Raw genomic sequence first — 14,415 nt, forward strand, 5'->3', positions numbered from 1 at the left:
ATCAACGCCCCGCTCTTTACGCTAAAGTTTGACTCTTTCTCTCAATTCTTCTTTTTAAAACAGTAAAAAACTTTAGCGTAAAGAGCGGGGCGTTGATGAGGAAGCAGCCTCTTTCATATACGAAGTAATTTCTGTGCGTTTTAAGTTTTAATGTCGCTCCTTACTTTCAGTTAAAAAAACTTGTTTTTTTATTTAATTTCTGAACGTTTTTGAATCAATGCATGTTTTGATTTTGGCTCTCCGCAGAGGAATAATCAAAACGAAATTTGCATATTTTTTTTTTGGCTTAATGGCTTTCTCATAATTTTGATCGAATGATTTTGAGAGAAAAAGAGCGGGGGACGAAACCTAGTTGCCCCCCGATTTTTTGGTTAATTAAAAAGGCAACTAGAACTTTTAATTTTTTACGAATCTTTTTATTGGTAAAAGATTTACGTAACTTATAAATTAGCTTACGTAAAGAACTTTTGTATTCTCATGTTTTTATTACATATATGAGGGGATTCGCCCCATCGTCAGTACCTCGCTCTTTACACTAAAGCTTAAATTTTATCCCAATTCATTAAGAATGACCCCCTGAATCACAAAAGCCGTAGAATAAGTAGTTGAAATTACTGAAAATACTTTGGCGTAAAGAACGAGGTATTAGAAGGAGGTGAGCCCCTCATATGGGTAATAATTTCTGTTTGTTTTAAGTTTTATTGCTGTTCCTTACTTCCAGCTGAAAAAGCTTTTTCACTTTTATTTTTTAATTGTTTTTTTTTTAAATAATGCTAGTAGCCTATATCCTGCTCTCCCTTCATGGAAATTTTCTTCTCCCATTACAAATTCCCTAAGGAAAATTCCCCCAGCATATCCCCCTCTTCTCAACCCCTCCCCCAAACCAAAAAAATCCTCCTGAAAACGCCTGTATACTTCCCAATAACCATTACTATATGTAAGCACAGGTCAAAGTTTGTAACTTGTTGCCCCTCCCACGGGGACTGTGGGGGAGTAAGTCGTCCCCAAAGACATAGTTATAAGGTTTTTCGACTACGCTGAATAAAATGGCTATCTCAGAATTTTGATCCGTTGACTTTGGGAAAATAATTAGCGTGGGAGGGGGCCTAGGTGCCCTCCAATTTTTTTGGTCACTTAAAAAGGGCACTAGAACTTTTCATTTCCGTTAGAATGAGCCCTCTTGCAACATTTTAGGACAACTGGGTCGATACGATCACCCCTGGGAAAAAGAAAAAAAACAACAAAAAAACAAATAAACACGCATCCGTGATCTGCCTTCTGGCAAAAAATGCAAAATTCCACATTTTTGTAGATAGGAGCTCGAAACTTCTACAGTAGGGTTCTCTGATACGCTGAATCTGATGGTGTGATTTTCGTTAAGATTCTATGACTTTTAGGGGGCGTTTCCCCCTATTTTCTAAAATAACGCAAATTTTCTCAGGCTCGTAACTTTTGATGGGTAAGACTAAACTTGATGAAACTTATATATTTAAAACCAGCATTAAAATGCGATTCTTTTGATGTAGCTATTGGTATCAAAATTCCATTTTTTAGAGTTTTGGTTACTATTGAGCCGGGTCGCTCCTTACTACAGTTCGTTACCACGAACAGTTTGACTATGAGATAGCAAATCATTTTAAAAGTATAAAAAAACAATATATTGAGCTTCACAGTTGCGGAAGAAGTAATGCTGCGCGATTGCGAATTTGTTCCGGAAATGTCACATAGTCTATACAAGAGAGATGCTTAAATATGGACATCTATCTTAATGCTTGGTTTAACTATATTCATTCACTTTGTTCTTTGCGAAATTATGTTTAGTGATGTCGAATTGTGCACAGCCGTTACTAAGGAGGGGGTCATTGTGTAGGTGGAGGGGACAGCGGCTGCCAGACGCCTAAAACAGTGCATTTCAATGCCTAAATAAAAACAAATAACAGATAAAACAATGTAGGATTATTTACAATACCTATTTTTTTTATTTCAAAATTCGCGACGCCAGGTATAATTAATATCTTATTTGCCACTGGTCTTTTATCGAAGATTTTGAATCTTGTTTTGAAAGTGTCAAAAGAGAAACTTTTAGAGATAACTTCCTCGAGAAGATCATCCCAGATCGAAGTGCAACGTCGAATGACACTGTTCTTCAGGTACTTTGTACTTAGCTTACAGGCCTCAAGATAATAAGACCGAGCTGTGTGCCTTTTTGTCTGTCTTGTTGGCTGGATAATTGGAGGCACGACGTGAGAAAGCTCTAGAGAATGATGCGAATTTACTTGACGCTACTTGAAATTTCTCACAAACAGACAGGAGAGAGTCTTTGGGAATGACTAAACATGGCCTGTTAGCTCTATTTTGGATCCTTTGCAAAGGTACCAGCGACGCTTTAGGAGCATCAACTTACAGAGGGCATCCATACTCGGCAATGGGTCTGAAGCGGGACTTGTAAAGTGGGATTACTGGGCTAAGCGGTGGAAGGTTTTTCAGTGAAGGGATGTCCCCAACTTTCTTATGCAGGAGGCTCTTACCCGATCAAGTTGGGTGCTCCAAGAAAAATATGCGGGGAAACGGATTCCAAGGAGATAAAGCTCATCGACTTTCTATATAACTTCGTTCAAGAAGATGAAGGTGGGGTGGATTTGCGAAACTTTTGATCGGGATATCATCAGCTGTGTTTTCGTTGATGCATTGAATCTGACCATCCAGGCACTTTTCAATTCTTAACGATATGTTTATAGTGGCAGGGAAGCTTTGATTGGGTCATCATGTTTTGGGATGATTAAATGTGCGTTTGTGTCATCGGCAAAGTGATGCAGATGGATCGCAAGGTTATCTCTTATGTTACTTATGTAAAGAATGAAAAGGATTAATCCCAATATACTACCCAGGGTTACGCATGCCTGTATTGGATTTCGATGGAGGTGAGCCCGTCAAGGACAACTTGCAGTGAACGATCAGAAATAAAGCTTTCAATCAACTTTTACAAACATCCTCTGACACCATAAGCGTAAAGTTTCCTCAGTAGGCCGCGATGCCATACTCTGTCAAAAGCTATAGCAATGTCGAATGACCATAAGCTGATGTCGTGTCCTTTTCCCATAAGTCCAATCAACTCCTTGTGCTAGGCCATTAAGTTGTCAGGCGTTGAACGTTTCTGGTGGAATACATATTAGCAGTCGCCTAAAAGTTCATTAGACTCTAGGTATTGATAAAGTAAATGATTTTGAACCTGTAGCTAAATCAAGCTAATTCAACCCAAGCCACCGAATTTGCCTAAACTCGGTCGATTCAGCTTAACACAGGAAAATCAACCGAGACAATTATGACATCTATATCAGTTATGGTCAGAACCACAGGAAAATTTCGTACGTTATTTGCATAATTTATGTTACATTCCACCCTTGCATAGCTGATTAACGCTACGTTGAAAAAGGCGATGCAGAGAAAATCTAACTGCCTATATGCAATTAGCTCACGCATCCAAAGCGTGAAATCATTTCAATTTCAGCGGCATTTCAATTTCAGAGCCCAAGGGCCTAAGCCCTTCTCTCCATTCATGTCTATACATACCTCTTACGCCTTTTAAACACAAAAATTAGCTCAATGAGGACAACTCAATGTAAAGCAAAACTCAACAAGCCTAAAACCAAATTAAGTTAACTCAACCCATGCAACCAAAATTGCTAAAAATTCGATCGATTCAGCTGGACGCAGGAAAATCAACCGAGACAACTGTGACATCTAAAAATAGAACGCTCAGCCAAGTCAACACAACATTCCGACACCTTAAATTAGCGACTCGACCCAGGAAAACTCAGCTTGCTGAAGCTCAATTTAGTCAAGTCTGTGTAGGCAAATTGAGTCAGTCATCTCAACAACAACAAGAAAAAAACTGTACATAGATTGCTTGGGTGGAAAAGGAGTTAGGTGGCAATCCATGATATTAATTCAATAAAAAAAAACAAGTTTCTTCAACAGAAAGTAAGGAGCGACATTAAAACTTAAAACGAACAGAAATTACTTCGTATATGAAAGGGGCTGCTTCCTCATCAACGCCCCGCTCTTTACGCGAAAGTTTGACTCTTTCTCTTGACTCTACTTTTTTAAAGCAGTAAAAAACTTTAGCGTGAAGAGCGGGGCGTTGATGAGGAAGCAGCTCCTTTCACATACGAAGTAGTTTCTGTTCGTTTTAAGTTTTAATGTCGCTCCTTACTTTCCGTTAAAAAAAACTTGTTTTTTTTATTTAATTTCTGAACGTTTTTGAATCAATGCATGTTTGATTTTGGCTCTCCGCAGATGAATAATTAAAACGAAATTTGCATATTTATTTTTTTGGCTAAATGGCTTACTCATAGTTTTGATCGAATGATTTTGAGAAAAAAGGAGTGGGGGAGGAGGCCTAGTTGCCCTCTGATTTTTTGGTTACTTAAAAAGGCAACTAGAACTTTTAATTTTTTACGAATATTTTCATTAGTAAAAGATATACGTAGCTTACAAATTAGCTTACGTAACGGACTTCTGTATTCTCATGTTTTTATTACGTATATGAAGGAGTTAACACCCTCGTCAGTACCTCGCTCTTTACACTAAAGCTTAAATTTTTCCCAATGTCTTAAGAATGACCCCTGAATCACAAAAGCCGTAGAATAAATAGTTGAAATTACTAAAAACAGTTTAGCGCAAAGAGTGAGGTATTAGGAGGAGGTGAACCCATCATATGTGTAATAATTTCTGTTCATTTTGAGTTTTAATGCTTCTCCTTACTTTCAGTTGAAAAAACTTTTTCATATTCATTTTTTCATTGTTTGTTTTTTAATAATGCTAGAAAATCCTGCGCTCCCTTCATGAAAATTTTCTTCCCCCATGACAAATTCCTCCAAGGGAGGCTCCCCTAACATATCCCCGTCTTATCCACCCCACCCACAACCTAAAACCCCCCCTGAAAACGTCTGTACACTTCCAAATAACCATTACTATATGTAAGCACTGGTCAAAGTATGTAACTTGTGTCCCCAAACACATAGTTATAAGGTTTTTTGACTACACTGAATAAAATGGTTATTTCAAAATTTTGATTTGGTGACTTTGGGAAAATAATTAGCGTGGGAGGGGGCCTAGGTACCCTCCAATTTTTTCGGTCACTTAAAAAGGGCACTAGAACTTTTCATTTCCTTTAGAATGAGCTCTCTCGCAAGATTCTAGGACCACTAGGTCGATACGATCACCCCTGGAAAAAAAACAAAAAAAAAAACAAATAAACACACATCCGTGATCTGCCTTTTGGCAAAAAATACAAAATTCCACATTTTTGTAGATAGGAGCTTGAAACTTCTACAATAGGGTTCTCTGATACGCTGAATCTGATGGTGTAATTTTCGTTAAGATTCTATGACTTTTAGGGTTTGTTTCCCTCTATTTTCTAAAATAAGGCAAATTTTCTAAGGCTCATAACTTTTGATGGGTAAGACTAAACATGATTAAACTTACATATTTAAAATCAGCATTAAAATACAATTCTTTTGATGTAGCTACTAATATCAAAATTCCATTGTATAGAGTTTTGGTTACTATTGAGCCAAAGGATAGGAATACGTGAAGATGAACAGGTGACATTAGGTAACGAAAAGATTGATCAGGTTGGGAGCTTCAGTTACCTTGGTAGAATTATTAGTAAAGATGGTGGGAGCAGTGAATATGTTAAAACTAGAATAGCTAAGGCTCAGGGTGTTTTTTCACAGTTAAGAAAAGTTTGGAAGAATAGAATGATAAGTCTGCAAACCAAGATTAGAATATTGGAAGCTACAGTGATGACAGTGGTCAAATATGGCTCTCAAGCATGGGTACTCCGAAAAGCGGATGAAAATTTACTAGATGTTTTCCAGAGAAATTGTCTACGGGTTGTTCTGGGTACCCGGCTGACTGACCGTATTTCAAACAGTAGTCTGTACGAAAAATGTGGTTCAATCCCGCTTTCTAGGGCTATAATGAAATAAAGGTTGAGATGGCTAGGCCACGTTCTACGGATGAAGATGACAGATTACCGAAGATTGTCCTTTTTGGCCAACCGTCCGGGGCTACACGGAAAGCAGGTCGCCCTTGTCTGGGTTGGGAGGATGTCATAAATAAAGATTTAAAGGAAATGGGAACTTCGTGGGAGGGTGTAAAGAGGGAGGCTTTAAATAGATTAGATTGGAGGAGGAGCTTGCGTAGCTGTGTTGGCCACAGGCGGCTTGGTGCTGCAGTGAGTTATTAGTAGTAGTAGTAGTATTGAGCCGGGTCGCTCCTTACTACAGTTCGTTACCACGAACTGTTTGATTCAGGCATATGAATTTTAAATATGGTAATTTAGATCCCAGCAAAACTGAAATATTACTAGACTCGAACTATTTGTTCCTATATATCCTCATTGGCTTTACCGTTAGGGCATAAAGATATCACGAAAATTCAGTATAAGACCTGATAGATTTGGGTGCTACGCCCCAAAAAATGAGACTTTTACCTCTTGATTGACTTTGACCCAAATAGAAAAGTGCAATATTTCTATATCCGCATTCTTAAGTTGAGACAGATATTATGTTGCTAACCTTGTTTGGCAAATTTATTTCGATACTGTGGAAAACATAGATAATCTGTTTTGAATTTGAACAGTCTAGGAATTGCACCCCAGCTGTTCGATTTTATTGTGAATTCTTTCTTATCTCCAATTGTTTTTTTTTTTTTTTTTTTTTTTTTTTTTTTTTTTTTTTGTTCGCAAGCGGTATTTGAACAAATCTTTCCTACAAAGAATAAAAGCATTTTGGAAGAGATAAAGGATAACGCCCCCTGTTTTTCCTCACTGATTTTTCATAGTGTTTATATCGCAGCTGCGCGAGGGATCAAACTGTTTGCATTCTGAATGAAACTCTTTTCGAAAACAAGTGTCGAAAGAAGGATATGGGATTTTTCTTTTATGAGCAGTCATTGAATGATAAAGGTAATGTTAGAGTTTTGACGTGTAGAGTCTCCTAGGAGGGGGGGGGGTCAAAGCTAAATACTAAACACAAGACCAACAGTCTTGTACATGGCCTCTTCTAAATTAACACTACTATAACAAAAGGATAGCAACATTCGAATCCCCCTTCAGCACTGTTCACTAATATTACGATCGCTCCTGTGACAATTGCATCCCAGCCCCTTCCTTATGAGGGTAGATATAGCTCTAGGCTATATAGAATTTTTCTCAAATTGTCTTGATTTGGATTATGAACCTACATTTAGAAATAAGTGCAAAATATAATGCAAACCAACAGAATCAGAAAGTTTTGTCCATAATCTAGGACAGTATCTCGCCCCATTAGGGAGGGGGGTACTCACGTATTATCCCGACCCCACCCAAAAAGTGAAGTTAGGGTAATCCTAATGAAACATACCAAAATATGAGGGAAACTACAACAGAGAATTTTAGAAAGTAGGCCTCGCAGAACACATTAAATTAATTTAAAAAAAAATTAAGTTTTTCCGAGGGAAGTAAAGAGCGAAGATGAAACTTAAAACGGGCAAAAATTATTACTTCACAGCCTATCTAATATGTATCAATAAAACTAGTACAAGTAAACCAACTAGGTATGTTACCCTATGTTTCAGGGATTATAGAAAACTAGTGCTTTACTGAAAACACAATATAATACAGGAGTTTTGGTAGAGTAAAAGCAAACCAATTAAGGACACTTTACAGAATAAAAATATTATCAATCCTTTTTAGGATCAATCCCTTTTATGATTAAATAAAAAAAACTAGTTTTTTTAAATGAAAATAAAGAGCGACATTAAAACTTAAAACGAACAGAAATTACTCCGTATATGAAAGGGGCTTTTCCTCCTCAACGCCCCACTCTTTACGCTTAAGTTTGACTCTTTCTCTTAACTCTACTTTTTAAAACAGTAAAAAACTTCTTACACAGTAAAAAAGCTTTCTCATAGTTTTAATCGGAAGATTTAGTGAAAAAAGGGGCGAGGGAGGAATCCTAGTTGCCCTCCAATTTTTTGATTACTTAAAAAGGCAACTTATAATTAACTTATGAATTAACTTACGTAACGAACTTCTATATTCGTATGTTTTTATTGCGTATTTAAGGGGATTTACCCCTCGTCTATACCTCACTCTTTACACTAAAGCTTAAATTTTGTCCCAATTCCTTAAGAATGACCCCTGGATCACAAAGGCCGTAGAATAAACAGTTGAAATTACTAAAAATACTTTAGCGTAAAGAGCTAGGTATTACAAGGAGGTAAACCCCTTATATGCGTAACAATTTCTACTCGTTTTAAGTTTTAATGCTGCTCCTCACTTTCAGTAGAAAAAACTTTTCGTATTTATTTTTTCATTGTTTTTTTTAAAATAATGCAAGAAAATCCTGCGCCTCCTTCATTGAAAGTCTCTTCCCCCATGAGAAGTTCCTCCATGGAAAGATCCTCCCACGTAAGCCCCCCTCTCAACTCTCCCTCCAAAATCAAAAATATCCCCCTGAAAACGTCTGTACACTTCCCAGTAACCATTACTATCTGTAAACACAGGTCAAAGTTTGTAACTTGCAAACCCTCCCACGGGGACTGCGGGGGAGTAAGTCGTCCCCAAAGACATAGTTATTAGGTTTTTCGACTATGGTGAATAAAATGGCTATCTCAGAATTTTGGTCCGGTGATTTTGGGGGGAAAATGAGTGTGTGAGGGGGCCTAGGTGCCCTCCAATTTTTTTGGTCACTGAAAAATGACACTAGAACTTTTAATTTCCGTTAAAATGAGCCCTCTCGCGACATTCTAGGACCATCTGGTCGATATGATCACCCCTGGGAAAAAAACACGCATCCGTGATTTGTAGATAGGATCTTGAAACTTCCACAATATGGTTCTCTGACACGCTGAATCTGATGGTGTGATTTACTTTAAGATTGTATGACTTTTAGGGGGTGTTTCCCCCTATTTACTAAAATGAGGCAACTTTTCTCAGGCTCTTAACTTTTGATGGGTAAGACTAATCTTGGTGAAACTTATATATTTAAAATTAGCATTAAAATGCGATTTTTTTATGTAACTATTGGTATCAAAATTCCATTTTTTAGAGTTTCGATTACTATTGAGCCGGGTCGCTCCTTACTACAGTTCGTTACTACGAACTGTTTGATAAAGCAACAATTCATTTTGAAATTTTTGCTTTATTTTTTTCGTTTAATTTGGCATCATTTTTGCGCGATGGTTTAGTTCAATGACTGGCTCTTGTTTTGGTTCTGAAAAGGATATGTCATGATTAGTTTGTAGACAAGTTCGAGGTAAAGCAATCTTGATAGTATTAGGATTATAGACTAGCTTTAGAATTTGTGTCATAGTATTATTTATAGTGTGAAATTCACTGTTGTATAGAGAGAAATAACCGAATTTTTAGAATTCATATTATCTCTTGTTTGAAGTTTATTTCAAGTAATACTAAAGCATGTTTGTTATAATTTAAGATTGTATTTTACTCACTATTGATATTATAGTTGGCGAGATTAAAATACTACCTTATAAATCAATCCAATATTTCTGTATGCTGTTCAATTGCTTTGCGATTATTAAAGCAATATTTAATTTTACGCTTACGTTTTAAAATAATTTTAATTATGTACTGAAAGTTACTGATAGTGTAAGGCTATGAAAAGCCTTATAGATTGGTCTATTTTTGGTTAGGCTACATACTTACTTTTGACTCCCAAATCAATATTCTTCCTTTATTTTATGCTTCACTTTTGTGTTTTCTGTAAAGCGCTAGTTTTCTATAATTCTAGAAACACAGGGAAACATAATTAGTTGGTTTATTTATGCCAATTTTAGTTATATATATTAGATAGGCGGTGAAGTAATAATTTTTGTCTGTTTAAGTTTCAATTTCGCTCTTTACTTCCCTCGGAAAAATTTGTTTTTTAAAATTAATTTTGTCCGTTTTTGATTAAAATTTAGTGTAGAAACAACGCTGCCATAACCTTTTTTATTTATACGGAATAATGTATGTTCGTTTTAAGTTTTAATGTCACTCCTTAGTTTTAGTTAAAAATTATTTTTAATATAATTTCTAATTATCATCGATCTAGGGGAGATAAGACACCTCTAGAAAATACTGCAGACAACCTTCACAGTTATGAAAAACTTTCAGTCTATAACATAATGTTCATTATCCATACTTCACAAAACAATACATGTTTTTCAGGAACGTTTGTTTTTCGATGAACAAAAAACTGTTTTTACTCGGCCGACTTCGCCTGGAAAAAGCCATGATGAAGACAGGGCTTTATAAATCACCTACTGAATAGCAGAAAATAGAGCTGTTTAAGGGTTCATTTAAAAGCTTATATTTATATATAATCGCAGTTTTATAAATTTGAATTGATAGCACATTCCCCCAAAGTGAACTTTCGGTTGTTTCCCCATTTTTTTTTCAAATGGAATGACCAAAAAAGGTGTTTTTCAAAACCTAGGAAGGAGCAAAAAACTAAGAGGCAAGGACCCTTTCCCTCAATTATCACCGTTAAAGCTAGAACACAGGCTTCATCGCAGAGTGAAGTTTGAAGATTCAATTCAAAACTATTAATCGTTCATGCTTAATTTTTGATCGATTTTTAGCTGATAAGTTTTTAGTCTTAGTTAATTGGTTTTTGCAATAAAATTTTACTTTAAGATGAGTAGGCGATTTTGGAAAATACTAAGAGGGTCTGGGGGGGAATTTATGTGAGGGGTTTTTATAAACCTCCAGTTAAGGGCTTTAGACTATAGTTATTGCAATGGTACTGTTTTGTGCTTCCAAACTCTTAAGAAGTGGCACCGAAAGTGCCGTTTTTAGTCCTATATGGCACTTATGGATAGTAAAATTGACCTCCCCCGAGAGATAAAATCTCTCGTAGATCGTGCCCTGAACATTTGTTCAGATTCCTACATCACATCTGAACTAGACTTTATCAGGGACATACTTTTTGGAAATGGGTATCCTCTTTTATCAAACAGTTCGTGGTAACGAACTGTAGTAAGGAGCGACCCGGCTCAATAGTAACCGAAACTCTAACCAATAGTTACATCAAAGGAATCGCATTTTAATGCTGATTTTAAATATATAAGTTTCATCAAGATTAGTCTCACCCATCAAAAGTTACGAGCCTGAGAAAATTTGCCTCATTTTAGAAAATTTGCCTCATTTTAGAAAATAGGGGAAACAACCCCTAAAAGTCATACTATCTTAACGAAAATCACACCATCAGATTCAGCGTGTCAGAGAACCCTACAGTAGAAGTTTCAAGCCCCTATCTATAAAAATGTGGAATTTTGCATTTTTTGCCAGAAGACAAATCACGGATACGTGTTTATTTATTTATTTATTTTTTTTTCCCAGGGGTGATCGTATCGACTCAGTGGTCCTAGAATGTCGCGAAAGGGCTCATTCTAACGGAAATTAAAAGTTCTAGTGCCCTTTTAAAGTGACCAAAAAAATTGGAGGGCACCTAGGCCCCCTCCCACGCTCATTTTTCCCCAAAGTCACCGGATAAAAATTCTGAGATAGCCATTTTATTTACCATAGTCGAAAAATCTAATAACTATGTCTTTGGGAACGACTTACTCCCCCGCAGTCCCCGTGGGAGGGGCTGCAAGTTACAAACTTTGACCTGTGTTTACATATTGTAATGGTTACTGGGAAGTGTACAGACCTTTTCAGGGGAATTTTTGGTTTGGGGGGATTTGAGGGGAGGGGTTGCGTGGGAGGATCTTTCCATGGAGGAACTTCTCATGGGGGAAGAGACTTTCAATGGAGGGGGCGCAGGATTTTCTAGCATTATTTAAAAAGACAGTGAAAAAATAAATATGAAAAGTTTTTTCTACTGAAAGTGAGGAGCAGCATTAAAACTGAAAACGAACAGACATTATAACGCATATGAGGGTTTACCTCCTCGTAATACCTCGCTCTTTACGCTAAAGTATTTTTTAGTAATTACAACTGCTTATTCTACGGCCTTTGTGATTCAGGGGTCATTCTTAAGGAATTGAGACAAAATTTAAGCTTTAGTGTAAAGAGCGAGGTATCTACGAGGGGTGAGCCCCCTCATATACGCAATAAAAACATGCGAATACAGAAGTTCGGTACGTAAGTTAATTCGTAAGTTACGTATATTTTTTACTTATGAAAATGTTCGTAAAAAAAAAATTAAAGTTAATGCCTTTTTAAGTAATAAAAAAATTGGAGGACAACTAGGCCTCCTCCCTCGCTGCTTTTTTCTCAAAATCTTCCGATTAAAACTATGAAAAAGCCATTTAGCCAAAAAAAATTAATATGCAAATTTCGTTTTAATTACTTATGTGCTGAGAGCCAAGATCAAAACATGCATTAATTCGAAAACGTCCAGAAATTAAACAAAAAAAGTTTTTTAAATGAAATTATGGAGCGACATTAAAACTTAAAACGAACAGAAATTACTCCGTATATGAAAGGGGCTTTTCCTCCTCAACGCCCCGCTCTTTAAGCTAAAGTTTTTTACTGTTTTAAAAAGTAGAGTTAAGAGAAAGAGCCAAACTTTAGCGTAAAGAGCGGGGCGTTGAGGAGGAAAAGCCCCTTTCATATACGGAGTAATTTCTGTTCGTTTTAAGTTTTAATGTCGCTCCTTACTTTCATTAAAAAAAAACTTGTTTTTTTTTTGTTTAATTTATTAATAATACAATTAACCGTAGAGTGAAAAGACACTCCCATAAAATCAACGATAATTTACCATGTGAGAATATCGATAAGCCCCAAAACATAATGTACCTCCCATATATCCCACAAATCACTAGAAATCTTACAAAAGTATGCACACAAAATAATCTGTATGTTGTATTTACCAATAACTTTAAAATCATAAACTTCTAAATTGTTACTCGCCAAAGAGGTTTCTGTCAAATACTATGCGACTGCGGCAAATTCTATGTAGGGAGAATCCACTAGAATTTCGAGAAACGCCTACAACAACATAAAGATGATATCACCAAAGCTCTGAATTCTAATATTACTTCTGTTTCTTTTGATCTGCTTTAAGCAGCCATGTTTTCGAAAATCCTAGCCACAAAATACTTTTTGAAGAATCCGCCATTATTAGCAATGATCTAGGCATAAATCAAGTAGTTCGAGAAGCAATTGAAGTCAGACTTAAGATTAATAATAATATTTCCTTAAGAAAATATTCACTGAATGCTTTATACACAAACTTAATTAAAAATGACCTTACGAAATATTTAAAAAAAACCAATAGATATTAACACAGAGCCAGTCACAAATAAACCTATAAGATCAGCAGCGAAAAAAACTAGGCTGGCATTAAAAACCTGTTTTTTAAATCATTTTCTTTCATTTCAATGAATTGCCTCGTTTCATAGCAATTTATTTATCAGTCCTGGTTGACCTTCGCTGAGTTAAGGATGCTGGGAGTGTTTTGAAAAACTGTTCATTTTAGTTTTATTGATTTTATCCTCTTGTAAGTTTTTTTTTCTTATTTGTATTGCTGAGGACGGATCTTGGACATAGGGCCGAAATATTCATTCTAATATGTTTCCCACTGTCTTAAAAAATTCCCTATTGTTCTTCTTGTTTTTGGTGTTTGTGATGGAAAGGCAGTATGGTCTTCGTCGTTATTTATTGCTTAGCTTATTAAGGGGGCCTGGAGGAACATACAGGAGGTGCTCTTGCAAACCTCCAGTTAAGGATTTTGGACCTTGATTATTACAACGATACCACTTAATCCTTCCAAGATTTCTTCACTTAAGGAGTGGCACCAAAAGTGTTATCGTCAATGCTATATCTCACTTACGAATGGTATAACTAATAAAAAGCATGTAGAGATATGAACAAAAGTTTTCAAGTGAGCCATTAAACATCATTCTAAAAGGCTCTGGTAGCCCACTAGCCCTAGCTTTTCCATTTGAGACATGGGACTAAAAGCACCGTTTTTAGTGCCATTTGAAATTTGCAGAAAGTGGAATTTACAGGAAGAACGTAGGTATGAGCAATGTTTTTAATATGAGCTAACAAAAATCTATCTAAGACGTTCTGGTAGCCCACTAGCCTCAATCCTTAAGAAACGGCATAAAAATGCCTTTTTTTGTTCCATGTGGCACTTGCAGATGGCGGAATTTATATAAACCATGTACATATGAGAAATAGCTTTTGAATGAGCTCTTTAGCATCTCTCTATGATGTATGCTTTAACCATGACTAAGATTTCATTGCAAATTCTCACCAGAATCTAGTTAACATCGAAATCTATGAAATCTAATAGATGGTAGAACTTTTAAAAATCTAGTAAATATAAGCAATAGCTTTTAATTGAGCCATTAAATATCCATCTAAGATGGTGTGGTAGCCTGCTATTATTTCAGTAGCTTACTGATGAG

General features: G+C 36.1%; 1 protein-coding gene across 2 annotated transcripts in view; it reads left to right on the forward strand.

The window, feature by feature from the left end:
* Window positions 1–6,731: 6,731 nt before the first annotated feature.
* LOC136031516 (uncharacterized) overlaps window positions 6,732–14,415 on the forward strand; it is a 335,648-nt gene continuing 327,964 nt past the window's right edge. Inside the window, exon 1 of one of the 2 annotated variants that reach the window (XM_065711185.1) lies at window positions 6,732–6,973. The gene's annotated coding sequence lies outside the window, so the exon portion shown is untranslated. Of the gene's footprint in view, window positions 6,974–13,421; window positions 13,500–14,415 lie in introns of those variants that run through there. The other variant, XM_065711186.1, reaches the window with a different exon arrangement.

Source organism: Artemia franciscana, chromosome 9, assembly GCF_032884065.1.
Source record: "Artemia franciscana chromosome 9, ASM3288406v1, whole genome shotgun sequence".
Taxonomy (NCBI): domain Eukaryota; kingdom Metazoa; phylum Arthropoda; class Branchiopoda; order Anostraca; family Artemiidae; genus Artemia; species Artemia franciscana.